Genomic DNA, 21,573 nt, shown 5'->3' on the forward strand with positions numbered 1-21,573 from the left:
GGCTGTCATTTCAAGAACTGAGGACAAGAGATCATAAATGTAAGGGTTTATTGCTAGGCTCTCAATTCCATTCCATTGATCCACACATCTAAATTTATGTCAGTTCTATACTGTCTTGATAGGTGTAGCTTTGAGGTAAGTTTTGAAACTGAGAAGTGTGAGTCCTCCCACTTTCTTCTTTTCAAGTTTGTTTGATATATTCTACATCTTTTGCATTTCTATGTGAATTTTATGCCTACGTCAGCAAAAAAAAACAAACAGATGCTGGGATTTTGATAAGGATTATATTGAATCTGTAAGTATTTGGGGGAACTATTGCCATCCTGACAAGATTAAATATTCTGCTCCCTGAACATGTATGTTTTACTATAGGTTTGCTTTCATTTCTTTCAGGAGTGTTTTATAGTTTTCAGTGTACAAATCATATAATAATCTTGTTATATTTATTTCAAAATATTTTCATCTTTTGGATGCTATTATAAATGGAATTGCATTGTTAATTTCACTTTCAGACTATTCATTGCTAGTGTATAAAGATACGACTGATTTTTCACATATTTATTTTCTATCCTGCATATACAGTTCAGTTCAGTTCAATTGCTCAGTTGTGTCCAACTCTTTGCAACCCCATGAATCACAGCATGCCAGGCCTCCCTGTCCATTACCAACTCCCGGAGTTCACTCAAACTCATGTCCATCGAGTTGGTGATGCCATCCAGCCATCTCATTCTCTGTCGTCCCCTTCTCCTCCGGCCCCCAATGCCTCCCAACATTAGAGCCTTTTCCAGTGAGTCAACTCGTTGCTTGAGGTGGCCAAAGTATTGGAGCTTCAGCTTTAGCATCAGTCTTTCCAATGAACACGCAGGACTGATCTCCTTTAAAATGGACTGGTTGGATATCCTTGCAGTCCAAGGGACTCTCAAGAGTCTTCTCCAGCACCACAGTTCAAAAGTATCAATTCTTCGGCGATCAGCTTTCTTCACAGTCCAACTCTCACATCCATACATGACCACTGGAAAAACCATAGCCTTGACTAGATGGACCTTGCTGCTGCTATTGCTGCTAAGTTGCTTCAGTCGTGTCCGACTCTGTGTGACTCCATAGACGGAAGCCCACCAGGCTCCGCCGTCCCTGGGATTCTCCAGGCAAGAACACCAGAGCGGGCTGCAATTTCCTTCTCCAATGTGTGAAAGTGAAAAGTGAAAGTGAAGTCACTCAGTCGTGTCTGACCCTTAGTGACCCCACAGACTGCAGCCTACCAGGCTCCTCCATCCATGGGATTTTCTAGGCAAGAGTACCGGAGTGGCTTGCCATTGCCTTCTCCGAGACGGACCTTAGTAAACTTATTTGTTGGTTCTAACTTTTTTATTTTACCTGCTATTCCTGTGAACTCTTCAGGATGTTCAATATACATGATTATGTTATCTGTGAATAAAAATAGTTTTACTTTTTCCTTTTCAAACTGGATGCCTTTTATTTCTTTTTCTTGTCTGATTTCCCTGGCTAGAACTTCCAATACAGCTTTGAATAGAAGTGATGAGATGAGAGCAGACATCCTTGTTTTGTTCCTGAACTTGAAGGAAAAGTATTTAATCTTTCACCATTAAATATGATGTTAGCTGTGGGTTTTTGGTAATTGCCTTTATCAGGTTAGGAAAGTTTCCTTTCTATTCCTACTTTATTGTGTGTTTTTATCATGAAAGAGTGTTGCATTTTATCAAATGCTTTTTCTCCATATATTAAGATGATGATTTTTTTGTTGTCTTTATTCTATTAATATGGTTTATTAAACTAATTGCTTTTGGAATTTGAACCAACCTTATATCCTGGAGAAGGGAATGGCTACCCACTCCCGTATACTTGCTTGGAGAATTCCATGGAAAGAATTCCCCAACAGTCCATGGGGTTGCAAAGAGTCAGATACAAGTGAGTGACTTTCACTTCACTGCATCCTGGGATAAATTAGTTATGATATATAATCCCTTTTATATGTTGCTGGGATTAGTTTTTTTATTATTTTGTTGAGGATTTTGGCTCTATATTCACAGTGAATATTAGTCTGTAGTTTTCTTTTTTGTAATGTCATTGTCTGGTTGTGGTATCAGGATAATATTGGCCTCATGGAATGAGTCAGAAAGTGTTCCCTCCTGTTCTATTTTTTGGGGGGGGGATGGAAAGAATTTGTGGAAAATTGGCATTAATTACATTTTTAAGCTTTTGATAGAATTCATCAGAGAAACCAGGTTTTCAGTAGATTCACAGAGTTGTGCAACCATTGCAGCATTCTAATTTTAGAGCATTTCTGTCATCCCAAAGAGAAGCCCTGTGCCCATTAGCAGTAACTCTTCCTTTCTCCCAGCCCGAGGCAACCAGTGCCCTACTTTTTGTCCCTATAGATTTACCTATTCTGAATATTTTATACAAGTGAAATCATGCAAAAATATGGCATTTATGACCAGTCTCCTTTACTGAGCATATTGCTGTCAAGTTTCACCGTCCTTATATTAATACTTCATTCATTTTAATTACTGAATAACATTGCTGTAGAGATATACTAAATTTTGTTCACCATCAAATGTGAGACATGTGGGTCATTTCCACTTTGGGCTACCATGAGTAATGCAGCTATAAACATTTGTGTACAAGTTTTTGTGTGAGTTGGCAAATTTTTTAAAATACAATTTAAAAATTTCATCCAGCACCTTGTTTTTGTCAACTGAACTGCCAGAAATGGAAATCAAGTTGTGCTTTTCCCCACTCAACTTGTGCTGCCTTTCTAGCCCTCGCCCTAAAAAGCATTTGGTGTCCCAGCATAAAGAGAATCTCCAGCAGCCGTAACTGAGGGCTTTATGCGGGGGAATGCAGGAAATCTGCCCATCCATAAATACCACTCATTAATTAATAGTTCTGAACATCTACTTTGTACAGTCCAAGCCCTGTATGAGAGGCTGAAGATGCAAGAGAGTATGAGACAAATCTGGCTCCTAGCTCAGAGTGCTTACATTTTAACAGAAAACAAACCAGCAAGCTGCAATACAATTTGATAAATGCAACGAAAAGGGAAGAACAGGGGAATATGGGAGGAAATAGAGGAACCAGACCGAGCGTGGAGAGGGCAGGGAAACCTTCCCAGAGGCAACAGGAGCCGCTTCAGCTGTGTCTTTGTGAGGCCGGAGGTCGACATGCGAATGAAACTTCCTTGCACTGTTCACAGCCTCTTATCCAGAGACCCTGATGCAGAAACACATTTGCACAACCCAGGCTCTCCTCCTGATAGGACGATAAGCTTAGTACGGTGCTTGGCCAAGACATAGCATGTTCTGTGTGCACTGTGTATTTGTATGGGATACAGTCACACACAAAACGAATGAGTCCATGCCAAAGTGAACTGTATCCCCCAGGGTGACTGTGATCCCGGCGTTTTCCTAGACTTACATACCGCTGCATGAAAACTTTCTCCTTCAAGGGCCAAGCAGAAGTGGGGAATGTGAAGTTTGTTCTTCAGTTCTCTAGGCTGCAGGATGGTCCCACAGAACTTTCTGTGATGATAGAAATATTCTAGATCTGTGCTCTATAATATGGTAGCCACTAGCCACACGTGGCGACTGATCACTTGAGATGTAGCCAGTGTGACTGAAGCACTGAATTTTTATTTAATTTTAATCAATTTAAATTTAAATAGTTGCATGTGGCTAGACAGCATACAGAACTACCTTAACATTTATTTATGGATGCAGTTTTCACCTCCTTTTTCCTTTACCGTCTCTTTTGATCATGACAACAAATTTATGAGAGGGAGACACCAGGTGTCATTAATCTCATTTCACAGATAAGAAAACTGAGGCTAAACTGAGGCTAAAGAGTTGCCCCTGCTAAAAACTGAGGTTGGCTTAGAGACCTGGTCTCTTGAACAATCTGAGAGAGTGAGGTTCTTGCCCTCTAGACATTAAAAGATGACCAGAAAGCCAAAATCATGTCTCACCTCATTGCTGTGCCTGTTCAAAGAGTGAGGCAGTGCTGGAAGTCAGCACTGGACTAGCAGAACTTGCAAGTCCCCATGCTAGGAGAATGGTGGTGAACCATTCCACGGTGAACCACTAGAGGGGTTCAGAGCAGCAAGTTCTGCCACCAGGTCATCTCCTCTATTCTAGATTTTTCAAAAGTAGAACAGATAGTCAACTTCTTGGTGATATTTCCACGTCATATGTAGGAACTGGCTCCCAAATATCTTTTCCTGAGATCCAAATGCATTGATTAGATTCAGGTTTTTTTTTTTTTTTTTTGTCTGAAGTTATTTAGAGGCAACTTCCCTGGTGGCTTAGAGGGTAAAGCGTCTGCCTGCAATGCGGAGATCTGGGTTCGACCCCTGGGTTGGGAAGATTCCCCTGGAGAAGGAAATGGCAACCCACTCCAGTACTCTTACCTGGAAAATCCCATGGACGGTGGTGCCTGGTGGGCTACAATCCATGGGGTCGCGAAGAGTCGGACATGACTGAGCGACTCCACTTCATTTTTCCAAAGAATTATTGTTGTTCAGTCGCTCAGTCATGTCCGACTCTTTGTGACCCCATGAACTTCAGCACACCAGGCTTCCGTGTCCTTCACCACCTCCTAGAGTTTGCTCAAACTCATGTCCATTGAGAATCATTGAGGCTTACCAATCATTTTCTGAAAGTAGATTGAATAGGAGAAAGAATAGAAAAGCAATGAGCAGGGTAGGATTTAGGGGAGGATTTGGTCACTGAGAAAGTAGGAGCAGAGGAAGCTGATGGCAAACCTGTTACTAGCCCAGTTCATCTCCCCATGTGAAAAGAAAACACACGAGGAGTTAGAAGGATTCCATTATCCCCCCGTGGCTGGTGGGGAGGCTGGGAGTGCTGCGTGTCCTCCTGGGACAAGGCCCCCAAAATACTCTGATTTTGAGTATTTCCATCTCATTCCAAGAAGCAAAGCTCTCCCTCTGGGTCTTAAGCAACAGCTCTTTCTTGTTTCCCCATTTAAACCTGTGAACAAGTTAGACAAGGGTGCCCCACGGACTCCATGCTATCAGAAACTGAGCTTCGGTGAGCCCAGTGACCACCCAAGATCACTCAGCTGGTAAATGGCAAAACCAGTGTAGAACCGGGACTGTGTGACTTGGCCTGACCAGTACGGTTGTATCAGCTGGGCACTAGCCAATTGCAGGAAGTGAATGAATTTAGGCACCTCCCTAGATATGTATGTTTACAATCATAGGTTTCCAGTAAATATGCAAATGTTAATCAAAAGTCTTGAGGGAGGGTGCCTTTTTCTAATTTGCTCAAGGTGCCATTTGATCTTTCAGCATTCCTGGCATGGCTGCAGTCACTCCTTTATGAGGAAGTGGAGCCATGATGGGTTCCAGGAACCCAGAAGATCAGCCTCGAGGGCTGGTCCTGCTCAGATGGCTCCTTTGTGTACCTTTGCTCACCCTAATTCTATGAGGGTCTATGAGAACTTGCTGAATCCCAACCAAGCCTTTGGGCAGAGATCAGTGGAAGGTCAGTGGAAGATGCCCTTCAGTGAGGAAGAATTTGCTAATAATAATAATAATTGAAAATAAGAAATAAAAAAAGAGAGAAATAAAGGAAAGAAGGAAGGAAGGAGGAAAGAAAGAAAGAAGAAAGAATGAAAAAGAAAAACCCATTTCTTCTTTTCTTAAGATTGTTTTATTTTTTTGGATGTGGACCAGTCTTAAAGTCTTCACTGAATTTGTTACAATATTTCTTCTGTTTCATGCTTTTCTTTTTGTCCAGGAAGCATGTGGGATCTTAACCCCCGACTAGCTTGAACTCACACCCCCTGCATTGGAAGGTGAAGTCTTAACCACTGGGCCACCAGGAAATCTCCCCCCCCACCCCCACCCAATTCCTTCTCGACCAGGAAAGAAGTAGAAACACTGCCAATGAGCTTGGATTGTGGAGGCAGCCAGACTGTGGCCAATACTTGCCTCCATCACCTACCAGCTGGCTGACAGACAGTAGGTCCCTTACCTTCTCTGAACCTCAGTTTCTTTATCCGTCAATGGTAGACAGGGAGGGGGTCACACTTTTTCAAAAGGTATGAGGATTAAATGAAATAAAGCATAGGGTTTGGCATGGTGCCAGGCAGTGTCTAGGCCCCACAACGTTCAGCCACCACCTTGGCTCGTGGATATCAGGTCAGCAATCAAGGTTGTAGACTTAGAGGGCTGTGGGCTGGGAAAGTGGAAGTCACGGACCCAGAGCCAAGAAACCCTCGGCCATCCTGGTTGACCTGGGAAGATGGGAAGTCCCACCCCAAATTCATCACAGGAAAGTTGTCGAGAGGGATGACCTCTTCTGGGTATGCCAAGAAGGCAAGGCTCTGACTGTTCTTTATCCAGACCAATTTTCAGGGTTGTATTTGCTGCAAGCACCCTTGAGGGTCAGGGTAATGTCTCCCTCTGGATAAAGAGGAGGCTTGCTTTCCATGCTCTCTGAAAGCATGGCTGCCTCAAGCTCAGTGATCTCCAGCTTTGAAGCAAACCCACTGCATGGCCAGCATCCATCCGGGCCCAGCTGCATGGTCCTGTGTGATGTTAGCCCCAGTGGCGTGGGGATGTGGGAAATGCCAACGTGATGCTCACGCTGCTTTCTGTGCTGTGAATAACAAAGTCATTTGTCTCTGACTCAGGGGTGCCATGCCTTCCACCAGCCTCCCTGGAACAGTAACAGGTTGCTTATTACCTGGGAAGTGGGGCAAAATCCCAGACCCAGATGGGAGGGTTGGGAGCTTTCTGTTTGGGAGGAAGCACTATGGAGATTTGTCATTTGATAATTCTTTTATTGTTATTTTTTATTGAGATATATTTGGTTGACAATATTCTGTTAGTTTTAGGTGTACAGTAAAGCAATTCTCTCTATATTTACATGTACACATAAATGCTTTTTCAGATGATTTTTCATTATAGGTTATTGTAAGATATTGAATACAATTTCCTGTGCTATACAGTACATCCCTATCGTTTATCTATTTTGTATATAGTGATAAGTATCTGTTAATCCCAAACTCCTAATTTATCTCACTCCCCACCACCTTCCCCTTTGTTAACCATGAATTTGTTTCTATATCCTTGAGTTTGTGTCCGTTTTGTAAATAAATTCATTTGTGTGTTTTTATATTCCACATCAAGGTGATATCATATGATATTTTATCAATATGATAAGCCCTAGGTCTATCTGTGTTGCTACAAATGGTATTATTCCATTCTTTTTTATGGTTGGGTAATATTCCATTGTGTGTGTGTGTGTGTGTACCACATCTTATTGATCCATTCATCTGTCAATACAGCATATGATAGCTCTATTTTTAGTTTTTGTTTGGTGTGGTTTTATTTTTTGTTGGAGCATAAGTGCTTTACAATATTGTGTTATTTTCTGCTGTACAGTGAAGGGAATCAGCTGTAATGTACATCCATATCCCCTCCCTCTTGGGCCTCTCACCCACCTCCCCGCTTCCCACCATGTAGGTCATCACAGACGCTGAGCTGAGCTCCCTGTGCTTTACATCAGGTTCCCACTAGCTGTCTATTTTACACATGGTAGTGGATACATGTCAGGCTTCCCCAGTGGCTCAGTGGTAAAGAACCCGCCTGCCAATGCAGGAGATGTAAGAGACGCGGGTCCAATCCCTTGGTCTGAAAATCCCCTGAAAGAGGGCATGGCAACCCACTCCAGTATTCTTGCCTGGAGAATCCCATGGACAGAGGAGCCTGGCGGGCTGCAGTCCATGAGGTTGCAAAGAGTCCGACACGACTGAGGCGATTCAGCACGCACACAGTGTGCGTGTCAATCCTAATCTCCCAGTTTTCCCCACCCTCCCCCCTCCTCTGTGTGCATATTCATCCTCTATGTCTGCGTCTCTATTCCTTCCTGGAGATAGGTTCATCTGTACCATTTTTCTAGATTCCACATGTATCCATTCATGTATAAGTACGATATTTGTTTCTCTTTTTCTGACTTCACTCTCTATGACAGACTCTAGGTCCATCCACATAACAAATGAACTAATTTCGTTCCTTGTTATGGCTAATACTTCATTGCATACATGTACCACATCTCTATGCATTCATCTGTCAGTGGACATCTAGGTTGAGTCCCTGTCCTGATGTGATGAATATCGGGGTACATGTGTCATTTTGAATTATGGTTTCCTCAGGGTATATGCCCAGTAGTGGCATTGCTGTGTCATATGGTAGCTCTCTTTTTAATTTTTTAGGAAACCTCCATACTGTTTTCTATAGTGGCTGCACCAATTTACATTCCTACCAATAGTGGGAATGTCCACACCCTCTCCAGTATTTATAGAAATTCTTGAAGTTGCATCTGATTATCAAACACACTAGGGGCAAGAGAGCATGTTGAAATTGTATTGACACACCTGCCCCTCCCCACAAATTTCCCCTTTGGCATCAGCATGGTCTTGGACGGTGCCTCATGATTCAGGAGGCAAGTGAGTTGCCTTGGGAGGCTGGCCACCCTGGCCCACTGCTGGCTGTGTCCCAGATGGCACTGCTGGGCTTGGGGAGGGAATGGGGTGAGCCTGCAGCCCTTTATTGATTCTGGAGTGTGCAGACCGTCCTGTCTCCTAGGAAAGTCTGAGGCTGAGTGGCTCGACTTTCAAGAGGTTTCAAAATTCTACATCACCGATCTTCAGCATTATTAAAGAAGAGCTGAAACGGGGAATTTGAAATCACAAACATCAAAGGTCTCCTATTTTTGTTTTATGAACCATTCTCTGTGTGTACTTTGCTGCTAGCCGCCTGGAATCCTTGTGGGAAAGATAAAAGATAAAAACAAGTAAGCAAACAAATGTCAGAAAGCTCACAATCAGATCTCCTGTGGGAGACGCTGGCCAACTTCAAAGGAGGTGAGAGACGGGAAGGATGGAGATTTTGAGAACATGAAACTGACGTGCTTTTTGAAAGCTGTGTGTAAACAGAAGCTTTGTAAAACTCCCACTTGAAATGCACGGTGGGGTGGAAGGGATCATTTCTCGACTTGGGACTCTCGGGGGCCTTTGTCTGCCATCAAGAAGGTGGAAATAAAAGGTATAACTATAGTCTTTAATGTTGATTCTTGCTTTTCAAAAAGGAAAGGAGAAAAGGGCAGATTTAGCTGACAAGAAAGCCTGCAGAGCTGATACCATAGAAAGACGGGAAGCACTCTCACAGTTGAAACTGTCAGAGGTCTGACAATGGGGGTGCACAGTGAGGACACCCCGAGGTCTGGTTTGAGGTGTTTGGAAGGGCACCATGCTCTGGATTCTCTACCCTCAAGGTGGGCATGGGAGGCTGCCTGGGCTAACCTAGGAGCCCTCCTGTGCCTACCTTACTTGGGACCCTGAGTGATGGGTGACTGCAGGGACACGGGTCGCCAGCTTGGGCAAGAGGAGAGATATTTTGGCACCTCACCAAGTCACCAGAAGGACAGGAGCACGGTGGGGCTGGGACAGCAGGAATGAGGGACAGGAACCCAGCCGGGAGGCTCGCAGCCTCTCCTCTCTGCTATGATCTCTCAACTCCGCTTCCAGACCATTGGGCACCTGTCCACCAGACCCCAGCTCTGCCAGCAGAGAAGGACTGTAGCCTGGCTTGAGCTGAAAAGGTTGCCGCAGAGTGCTGGGGAGGACTGTGTGCTTCACGACCAGAGAGCTTTCTTTCTCCTTAAAAGCAAAAGTGGGTTGGGCCAAGAATGGAGGTCACAGGTAGTAAGATGCTGACAGTTATTGGTGGCTTCATCCGTAGCACATCCATAGCTCCTTTGCTAACCCAAAGCACAGGAGCCTGAATCTAGGGCCTCTGGCCCACAGGGGATACAGCTATATGGGTCCTGACTCAGGGCATCAGTTGCACCTCTGTGTTTGGGGCCAGCTCTCTACACTTTCCAGTGTCTATGAAACTGCACAACATCTGCAAACTGCTCTCCTCCGCCGTCTCATTGGTTGGGTTATCCCTTTCCTCTGGCTGGACAGATCGACTCCATCTTCACCCCAACAAGGCCAGTAAAGTCAGTTGCTTCCTGGACTCCTGCAGAAAACAATGCATGACCCTGGACCATGAGAACTCACCAAGGAGCCCTTGGCACCAGCCTGCATGCTAAGAATAATAGCTGGCATCTCTCACATGCTTTCTCCTGGCCAAGGTCTGCACCAGGTACTACCCAGGGGTGTTTATACTTCTGATGGGAACCTTATGAGAAAGAGACTGTATTCGCATGTTACAGGTGAGGATGCTGGGGTACTGAGAGGCTGAGTGATGGGCCCAGGCTCACAGCTAGTAAACAGTGGAGCTGGTTTCCACTCGACTGATCTGACTACAGAGACGGGCCTTCCTGACCACTCCATGGCCAATGGTGCCATTGAGAGGGGAGGCTATCGCTTTATTTACTCATGTCATTGTGTTGCTGGATGGCAAAGGGATTCATACCAAGGAGGTGGGACGTCCCTTCGGGGTGATGTCCCCTCTGCACAATGTTAATGAATGACTTGACACCTAATAACAGCAACAATAATAATACCTGGGAATATTAAATTAGTTACTGCACAGAGAGTACTTGGCACAGCGCCTGGCCCTTGAAAAGGGACAATGGTCAGCTCTGCCTCCTTGGTGGCTGTCCTGACGGCATGGGAAGCGCCTGTCATCTGGCACCCATGACAGACACAGTCCAAATCCGACTGGTCCTATTCAGTTCATCAGTCACCTGCCCTTCTTCCCGGTGGAAGCATTCCAGAGCAGAACAATGACTCTGAAGTCTGTCCATGTGCTCTCCTTCTCGTGGCTGAAGCTGCAGCAGGGAGCGCACACGGGGCCTTGGGGTCATTAGACTTGCACACAGAATCCAGCTCCGTCCTTTCTTGATGTGTGATTTTGGGCAGACCTCTTAACATCTTCAAGCCTCAATTTCCTGATATACAAAATGGGCAGGATAACACCTACCTCTTAGATAGAGGGGAAAGGAAGATGAGAAAATGTATGTAAAACTTCAGGATACTGGGTCGGGCGGGTGCCTAGTGAGACAGACTTTCTTTTCCAAAAGAGTCATGGTAATAGTCGGATCTCCTGGCACTTGTGCTCTTCTAGAAGCTTACCATTTCCACTTGAAGAGATCAAGTCTACCCTGCCCCCCACCTGCCCTTGAACCCTGGCAGATCCTCGTAAATGCCCGACAAATAGTTGTGGCAGAGACATGCTGTGTGACATCTGGGGCCAGGTCATAAAGGCAGAATGTCTTCTCTCTGGCACTCTCTTCTCATGGGCATTAGGCACTCAAAGCTACTATGTCAAAGGTCCATTCACCCTGAGGTCCACCCATCCTGCATGCTGGAGAGAACCTGGGAGAGACCACAGCGGGAGAGGCCTTGGACTCCCCATTCTTGTAGCCTCTATGCTTTTGAGTCACCCCAGCTGAGCCAAGAAGAGCCAAGCAGAACTACTCCCACCCCTACCCTAAGTCCTGCCCTAATTGCAAAGTTTTGAGCAAAATAAACAATGGTTTTATGCCACTAAGTTTGAGAGTAATTGTGCATGGCCATAGAAATGGAAACATCCAGTGTCTTTATTGTCCCTTCTTCACTGTGAGGACTCAATGAAGCCCTTGGTTCTTTCCTACAACATAGCATTGATGGGATCACAGTAAATACCTTTGCCAGATCCCAACACCAGTGACCACAGGACCAAGGCCAGTGTCTTTGGCACAGCAGACCACTTGTCTCATGCCCACTGGCCCCGGCAGCCCAGAGCCATGGTGTCCGGAGCACACCCGGCCTCTGTGCCCACTGTCCCCTCTGCCCTGACCTCAGCCTTGTCTCATTTTTCTCACTCATCCACATTCCACTCACACGGGACCTGCCTTTCTGTTTTCCTGCTCTTTCAGACCAACAGAACAACCTGTACAACACATGAGTTTGATGTTTATTATACATGGTATTGTGGTCCCCTCTGGTCTTTTCACCCAGACTATGAGCATGGGGTGTGGGGTGTGGAGATCAGGCATAGCATCTTGTTTACCTTTGCATCCTTCCTCTAACACAATAAAGGCTCAGTTCAGTTCAGTTGCTTAGTCATGTCTGACTCTTTGCAACCCCATGGACTGCAGCACACCAGCCTCCCTGTCCATCACCAGCTCCTGGAGCTTGCTCAAACTCATGTCCATTGAGTCAGTGAAGCCATCCAACCATCTCATCCTCTGTCACCCCCTTCCCCTCCTGCCTTCAATCTACCCCAGCATCAGGGTCTTTTCCAATGAGTCAGTTCTTTGCATCAGGTGGCCAAAGTGTTGGAGCTTCAGCTTGAGCAACAGTCCTTCCAATGAATATTCAGGGTTGATTTCCTTTAGAATGGACTGATTTGATCTCCTTGCAGTCCAAGGGACTGTTGAGAGTCTTATCCAACACCACAGTTCAAAAGCATCAATTCTTCGGCGATCAACTTTCTTTATGGTCCAACTCTCACATCCATACATGACTACTGGAAAAACCATAGCCTTGACTAGACGGACCTTTGTCGACAAGGTAATGTCTCTGCTTTTTATCATGCTGTTGAGGTTGGTCATAGATTTTCTTCCAAGAAGGAAGCATCTTTTAATTTCATGGCTGCAGTCAGCATCTGCAATGATTTTGGAGCCCAAGAAAACAAAGTCTGTTGCTGTTTCCCCACCTATTTGCCATCAAGTAATGGGACTGGATGCTATGATCTTCATTTTTTGAATATTGAGTTTTAAGTCAGCATTCTTACTCTCCTCTTTCACTTTCATCAAGAGGCTCTTCAGTTTCTCTTCGCTTTCTGCCATAAGGGTGGTCATCTGCATATCTGAAGTTATTTATATTTCTCCTGGCAATCTTGATTCCACCTGTGCTTCATCCAGCCTGGCATTTCTCATGATGTACTCTGCATATAAGTTAAATAAACAGGGTGACAATATACAGCCTTGATGTACTCCTTTCCCAATTTGGAACCAGTCCGTTATGTCCGGTTCTAACTGTTGCTTCTTGACCTGCATACAGATTTCTCAGGAGGCAGGTAAGGTGGTCTGGTAGTCCCATCTCTTGAAGAATTTTTTAGTTTGTTGTGATCCACACAGTCAAAGGCTTTGGCGTAATCAATGAAGCAAAAGTAGATGTTTTTCTGGAACTCTCTTGCTTTTATGATGACCCAACAGATGTTGGCAATTTGATCTCTGGATCCTCTGCCTTTTCTAAATCCAGCTTGAACATCTGGAAGTTCTCAGCTCAAGTACTGTTGAAACCTGGCTTGGACAATTTTGAGCATTACTTGCTAGTGTGTAAGATGAGTGCAATTATGCGGTAGTTTGAGCATTCTTTGGCATTGCCTTTCTTTGGGATTGGAGTGAAAACTGACCTTTTCCAGTCCTGTGGCCACTGCTGAGTTTTCCAAATTTGCTGGCATATTGAGTGCAGCACTTTCACAGCATTATCTTTTAGGATTTGAAACAGCTCGGCTGGAATTTGATCACCTCCTCTAGCTTGGTTTGCAGTGATGTTTTCTAAGGCCCACTTGACTTTGGACTCCCAGATGTCTGGCTCTTGGTGAGTGATCACATCATCATGGTTATCTGGGTCACTAAGATCTTTTTTGTATAGTTCTTCTATCTATTCTTGCCACCTTTTCTTAATATCTTCTGCTTCTGTTAGGTCTATACTGTTTAAGCGTGCTTCTCAGTATGAATCATGAGGGTTTTTTTAAAAAATAATATAAACTAGGTGTTTTTTGGCTTTGTTTTTTGCCATTAGCTTATTTGGCCGCATTGAGCCTTAGTCATGGCCTGCGGGATCTGTGTTGTGTCTTGTGGCTCTTTCATTGTGACGTGCAGACTCTCTGATTGTGGCGCACGGGCTTAGTTGCTCTGTGGCATGTAGGGTCCTAGTTCCCCGACCAGGGATCGAATCTGTGTCGTCTGCATCGCAAGGTGGATTCTTAACCACTGGCCCACCAGAGAAGTCCCAAATCATGAGCTATTGTAATGATTTGGGACTCAGTCTGTTACATGTGGTCCCTGCCAGTCTGTCATGAGAGGTGCCCCTCCAACTCTGTTTCTCAAATACAAAGGGGCCCTGCATCTGCCATCAGCTCTCTCATCCCTGGGAGAGGCCCCTTATGTTTTCACATGCTGTCTTGCTGCAGGGTCACGCTCATCTCAGCCCTGCTGTAAGGTCAGGTTTTGAGGCTGTCGAGGGAAGAGTCCTCAACCATTGTCTGCTGTGTTCCCATGATCCTGGACCCCAGTCTCCTGGATCTGACACTGGGAGAAATCCCAACCTCCGAGTCTGGAAGGATGTCTCTGTGAACTTTCTTGGCTCTTTAGACACATGAGCTAGATGTGAAGCTCTTCTTGGGTGATGCCCTGATCGATCTACTCCACACCCATCACTTCTCCATTCACTGCTCCCCAGGCAGGAAAGGGTGCACAGCTCTGAAAAGACCCGATGATGCCCACACAGCATCAGCACAGATGGCTCCATCTGCTCCAAAAAGCACTAAAAGGGTTGCGGGAGGGCCCAGTTCTAATCTGGCTCAGCTGGCACTTCACCATGGCCTTGGGAAGGTGCCCCAGTTCTGTTCTCGTTCTCCCAGCAGTGTAACAAGGAATCACATAGCCGTCCCTAGGCAGCTTTAATAGCATATAACCAAATAGCAATAGGGGTTCCCAGGTGGTTTAGTTGGTAAAGAACCCGCCTGCCAGTGTGGGAGATACAAATGATGCAGGCTCAATCCCTGGGTCGGGAAGGTCCACTGGAGACATGCCACCCTGCACAAGGTATTCTTGCCTGGGAAATTCCATGGACAGAGAAGTCTGGCGGGCTACAGTCCTTGGTCACAAAGAGTTGGATATGACTGAGTGTGCATGCACTCCACGCCAAATGGCAATAAAAGACATACTTAGGTTCATTTGCACAGAGTGGGAATGTTACTAAGTAGAGATTTCACATTTATCAGCCACTCATTGCTACTGCTGCTGCGTCGCTTCAGTCATGTCTGACTCATAGCGACCCCATGGACTGCAGCCTACCAGGCTCCTCCGTCCATGGGATTTTCCAGGCAAGAGTACTGGAGTGGGGTGCCATTGCCTTCTCCGCACTGGCTGTCTGGTATTACTCTACAGAAAGCAGAGGTGGATGGTGTTTGTTACCAGAAGCTCTAATGCAAAGGGCCCCCCTCCAGCTCACTGTGATGGCCTTGACTGAGAGGCACAGAGGACTGAGCAGTCAGTGCCCTTTTCGCTGTGTTTATTACTGAGGAATGACGTCAGTTGCACTGCCGGGACAGGCTGAGTTCATGAATCCAGTGGGAAAGGGGAACAGTGTTCAGACAGCAGGAAGAAATGGGAAAGGGGATTTTGTATTTTTTTAAGCTATAAATTATTGACTTATAATTTAAAAATTATTATTATTTGGCAGCAGTGCATGGCTAAATGTGGGATTTTAGTTTCCCAACTGGGATTGAACTCAGATCCCTGGCAATGAAAGCATGGAATTCCAACCACTGAACTGCCAGGGAATTTCCAAACTTTTTTTTTTTTTTTTAATTTTAAATAAAGACACTGCTTATGGCTATTGGCTCCAGCTACCTCCCTTTCAGGTGAAATGAAATTGAGAAAGTTAGTGAGAGGGGAGGGCAGGGAGCACACCTGGCTCCTGCCCCTGGGGGGCTCTCCTGGTCCCTCCCCCTCCGTGGCTGTCCCGGCTCCGCCCCCTCCGTGGCTATCCTGGCTCCTACCCCCTTGGTGGTTGTGCTGGCGAGGCTGGCACAGGACAACTGATGGTCCCTGCTGGTGGCCGTGTAGCTTGCAGACACAGCAGAAGAGGGAAGAGAAAGAGAATCTGAACAATGGGGATATGAATATGTATAACTGAATTACTTAGCTCTACACCTGAAACTAACATCACAACTATATGTAAATCAACTATATCCAACATAAAATTAAAAAATTTACCCCCAACCCCCCAAAAAATAGAAGAGGAAAAAGATGCAGCCCCGGCTAGGAATGGCAGTAGATGGCTGGAAAATCAGCCAAATCCTTGCCTCCCAATTGCCAAGGGTGATGGGGTCTTAACAGTTCTGTCCAGGAAAGCTGGTTTACACACCCCAACAAGGACGAGCAGGGAGCAATGTATTTCTTGTACCCGCGACCTCAATTAGACTTAAAGGCAGAGGCTACCTGATGTAACGGGAAGATCTTGACTCGTAGGCACTCAAGCCTAGAGGCTCAAATGCCACCCTGACACTTACCCGGGTAAGTGTGGACCCTGGTTACTTGTAGAAACTCTGAATCTCCCCGCATTTGCTATTCTGAGGCCCCAGTGAAGTGACTGATATAAAATCCTCGCCCAGAGAAGGTGGTCAGTTCACCTGTCCCTCTCCTCTTCCTTCAGGAGAGGAATCACTAGAGCAATCTCTACCCCCGGCTTCCCCTCAGGATCTGAGATGTGTTAGGTGCATAATTAATTTTCAGGGGTAGCATGATTAAGTGAGGGGTTCCCTGGTGGTGCTACGGTAAACAATCCACCTGCCAGTGCAAGGAGACAAAGAAGACATGGGTTCAGTCCTTGGTTGGGAAGATCGTCTGGAGGAGGAAATGACAACCTATTCCAATATTCTTGCCTGGGAAATTCCATGCACAAGAGGAGGCTGGCGGGCTATAGTCTGTGGGGTTGCAGTCAGACATGATTGAGCGACAGAGCACGCACACACATGCATGCATAACATGGTAAGTGAATCATGAATTGGGCTTCTGTTTACAGGCTACTCCTAAAGCTAAATATTTGAAAAAAATCTGATAGACACTTTACAAAATGAAAGCGCCAGGGACCAACGTCATCAACATCACTGGACAAAGTCAGACTGAGCTTTACGCCAAGAAAATGTTTCTCTCGGGGCCAAAGGCTAGGACACTGGATGGAAAATGAGCCTGTCAGAGCTGGCAGGTTTTCTGGATAGACACAGAGCAGGCCAGGCCGGGCCAGGCCTGAGCCATCAGCTGGGGCCATGGCACTGTCAAGTACTTGGGATCCCAATGTCACCATGACAAGAATCACCAATTGGGGCTTGGACAGGCACATGGAAATGTTACGAGGCCTTGGAGGAACTCGGGGGCAGCGTTTAGTCAAGCCTGACTCATACTGCAAGTTTGGGCCTGTTTCTTAGCTCTTAGCTGTCCGTCAACGGCTGGAAAATGCTATGGGGTAGCTGGCGGAGGGGCAACAACAGAACATAGACGTCAGTCATCTCCCCTCTTCCAAACAAAACACTACGCAGCCACCAAAGATAAGAAGACAGGCACACATATACTGGTAGAGAAATCTGCCTGTGATCTATTACTGAGTGAACAAGACACATTATGCGAACTAGCATGATTGTAATTTTAAAATTAATACTTATTCACATGTATCTGTACACCTATCTATTTGGCTGAACACAACTGTTCACAGTGGTGACTTATAGGCATTTAGAGGGGGAGGTAGCTTCTATTTTGTGCACTTCCTTATGGGATTGTTATTGTTAACTAATGTGCATTTTTTTCAGCACGCTTTTACTCTAGCTTCCCTCTTCTGGTTTCCCTGAAAACTATCCCTGAAGACATGAAAACAGCAGCTTGGGAGAATTCATATGTGGTTGAAAATTTAATTAGCATCTACTAGAGGAACCAGAGATCAAATTGCCAACATCCGCTGGATCATGGAGAAAGCAAGAGAGTTCCAGAAAAACATCTATTTCTGCTTCATTGACTAGGCCAAATCTTTTGACTGTGTGGATCACAATAAACTGTGGAAAATTCTGAAAGGGATGGGAATACCAGACCACCTGACCTGCCTCTTTAGAAACCTGTAGGCAGGTCAGGAAGCAACAGTTAGAAATGGTCATGGAACAACAGACTGGTTCCAAATAGGAAAAGGAGTACGTCAAGGTTGTATATTGTCACCCTGCTTATTTAACTTATATGCAGAGTACATCATGAGGAATGCTGGGCTGGAAGAAGCACAAGCTGGAATCAAGACTGCAGGAGAAATATCAATAACCTCAGATATGAAGATGAGAACACCTTATGGTAGAAAGTGAAGAGGAACTCAATAGCCTCTTGATGAAAGTGAAAGAGGAGAGTGAAAAAGTTGGCTTAGAGTTCAACATTGAGAAAACTAAGATCATGGCATCTGGTCCCATCACTTCATGGCAAATAGATGGGGAAACAGTGGAAGCAGTGTCAGACTTTATTTTTTTGGGCTCCAAAATCACTGCAGATGCTGATTGCAGCCATGAAATTAAAAGACGCTTACTCCTTGGAAGGAAAGTCATGACCAACCTAGATAGCATATTCAAAAGCAGAGACATTACTTTGCCAACAAAGGTCCGTCTAGTCAAGGCTATGGTTTTTCCCGTGTTCATGTATGGATGTGAGAGTTGGACTATGAAGAAATCTGATCACCTAAGAATTGATGCTTTTGAACTGTGGTGCTGGAGAAGACTCTTGAGAGTCCCTTGGACTGCAAGGATATCCAACCAGTCCATTCTAGAGGAGATCAATCCTGGGTGTTCATTGGAAGGACTGATGCTAAAATTGAAACTGCAATACTTTGGCCACCTCGTGGGATGAGTTGACTCACTGGAAAAAACTCTGATGCTGGGAGGGATTAGGGGCGGGAGGAGAAGGGGACGACAGAGAATGAGATGTCTGGATGGCATCACCAGCTCGATGGCCGTGAGTTTGAGTGAACTCCGGGAGTTGGTGATGGACAGAGAGGCCTGGCGTGCTGTGATTCATGGGGTCGCAGAGTCGGACACGACTGAGTGACTGAACTGAACTGAACTGGATACAGGGTGGCATACCAGGCATCTCAGAGGTAAAGAAAATACCTGCCAGTGCTAGAGACGCAGGAGACGAGGGTTCGATCCCAGTCCGGTATTCTTGTCTGGAGAATCCCATGGCCAGAGGAGAATGGCAAGCTGTACAGTCCACGGGGTCGAAAAAGAATCAGACATGGCTTAGCGACTAAACAACAACAATGTGCCACTCACAAACTCTAGAATTTTGGGCAAGAGATTAGTTCTCTGCCTCTTAGTTTTACCTCCAATAAAATGAGGATCTAGTAACAGTGCCGGCCTCAGAGTGACCATGAGAATTCAACGTCCTAAGGCAGGAGTCGGAGAAGTCATTGGCACCCCACTCCAGTATTCTTGCCTGGAAAATCCCATGGACGGAGGAGCCTGGTGGGTTATAGTCCATGGGGTTGCTAAGAGTCGGACACGACTGAGCGACTTCACTTTCCCTTTTCACTTTCATTCATTGGAGAAGGAAATGGCAACCCACTCCAGTGTTCTTGCCTGGAGAATCCCTGGGACGGGGGGAGCCTGGTGGGCTGCCATCTATGGGGTCGCCCAGAGTCGGACACGACTGAAGCAACTTAGCAGCAGCAGCAGTAGCAAGGTAGGAGTGGTTCTCAGGAGCATGTGTGCTCAGTCGCTTCAGTTGTGTCTGATTCTTTGCGACCCTGTGGACTGTAGCCCGCCAGGCTCCTCTGTCCATGGGATTCTCCAGGCAAGAATGCTGGAGTGGGTTGCCATGCCCTCCTCCAGGTCACAGGAGCATGGGGTGCAGAAAAACAATAAGTGTCGGCTATTCTCAAGGATGGAGTGGGATGAGATGTGAGGCAGAGGCTCTTGCAATCGCCCAAGTGAGAGATGAGGTCTTGAGCTAAGGCTGTGAGGATGGAGAGAGTGAAGCAGGGAGGTAACCTGGGAAGGTGGAGTGAGTAGCCAGGAACAGGGGGAGGGAGGGGCCCGGGTGACTTGGGTTCCCAGCAGAGGTGACGGAGAGGATGCGACAGCCAGCAGAGCAGAGGAGGGGGAAGGGAAGCCGCCAGCTCTGGGGAACCCACACAGAGGTGTCCAGCAGGAACAGCTCATGAGTTCATTTGGCCAGAACACAAACGTACTTCAGTTTTATGTCAGCATCTCTGGACCCCGAGTTCTGGGGGCTAAGGACCTGTCTGACAAAGAGTGAGATCCTAGCCTGAGAGTGGTCCCTGTGACCGCGTCAGAAAGTGAAAGTGCTGCATCGCTCAGTCACATCCAACTCTGCGACCGCGTGGACTGTAGCCCACCAGGCTCCTCTGTCCATGGGATTCTTCAGGTAAGAATACTGGAGTGTGTTGCCATTTCCTTCTCCAGGGGATCTTCCCGACCTGGGGATCGAGCCCTGGTCTCCTGCACTGCAGGCAGATCTGAGCCACGGGGTCCTTTCTCCCTGGTGCTTCCCCCTAGGTGTACCTGCATCAAAACACAGTCAAGCTGCTCTGCATTAAGTCCTTATCCTACAAAGAGACAACAGGCTTGAATTCAGTCTGTTCATCCACACAGGCCTCCCCCTGGAAATACATTTCCAAAAGAGCCTCAAAAATGCTTCCCCACCTCTCCAACTAGCCATTTGCCTACCAATTCTCTCTAGAACTCTTAAAAACAAAATCCAGAAAACAAACCACCAAATATAAGACCAGTTAAAGTAAAAAACCATGATGTAGTACAGCGGAGAAGGACGAGGACTTAGAGGAGAAGTCTGCACGGTGGGACTTGCAGCCGGGCACGCACCATGCTTCTCATAAGCGTTTCCTCATCAGAAACTCTGGGGTGACGATGCATACACCTCCCTCGGAGGTTGCAAAGGAGAAACAATATCCCAAAGCCAACTCAAGTGTTAGGACCTCCCTCCCTCAATCAGAGGGCTGAAGCCAATCAGGATTTAAGCTCTGCAGTTTGTTTCCAACACAAGGGCCAAGATTCACATTGTGTGTGCTCCGTCGTGTCCGACTCTTTTGCACCTTCATGGACTGCAGCCTGCCAGGCTCCTCTGTCCATGGGATTCTCCAGGCCAGAATACTGGAGTGGGTTGCCATTTCCTTCTTCAGGGGATTGTCCCGATCCAGGGATTGAACCCATGTCTCCCGCACTGGTGGGTGGATTCTTTCCCACTGAGCCACCTAGGAAGCCCCAGGATTTGGTGTGCTGCTGATACTCTGGACCCAACTACATAGTTTGTGAGCCCTATACTCTGTTTTTACATGAACTTGGGAAGAGTCACTGTTTGACAGAAAGCCACATCAGATGGGAAGGGTCTCCTTCTGGGGCTCCATAAGGGGAGAGTTTGGAGGGAGACAGACTGGCCAAGAGAGGATGTCTGCCTGCCAGGAACGCGGCGGCTAAAGGGAGCATGTGGGAGACAGGGCGGTGCCTGATAAAAGCACAGCACAAACAGGGAAACGGCAAAAGCTCCTATTTCATCATCACTGAACTCTGTATATTTTAAGAAAGGCATTTCAGAGCTCCTGATCTATTTCTCATTTGGGACCTGCCTCCTGACTACGATGAGCCCAGGCAATCTAAAAGGCCTCACTACTATTCCCTGCGGTGCAGAGGCCCTGGCCCAGGATTCAGGACAGGGGCCAGAGCTTGCGGGCGACTCTCTCCAGCAGCAGGCACGGGATTAGGGCAGGGAGATGGCAGAGGGGGGCGCCCAGCTCGGGGGCGCC

Source organism: Moschus berezovskii, chromosome 14 (genome assembly GCF_049115385.1).
Source record: "Moschus berezovskii isolate FMDL1 chromosome 14, NW_MosBer_1.0, whole genome shotgun sequence".
Classification (NCBI taxonomy): Eukaryota; Metazoa; Chordata; class Mammalia; order Artiodactyla; family Moschidae; genus Moschus; species Moschus berezovskii.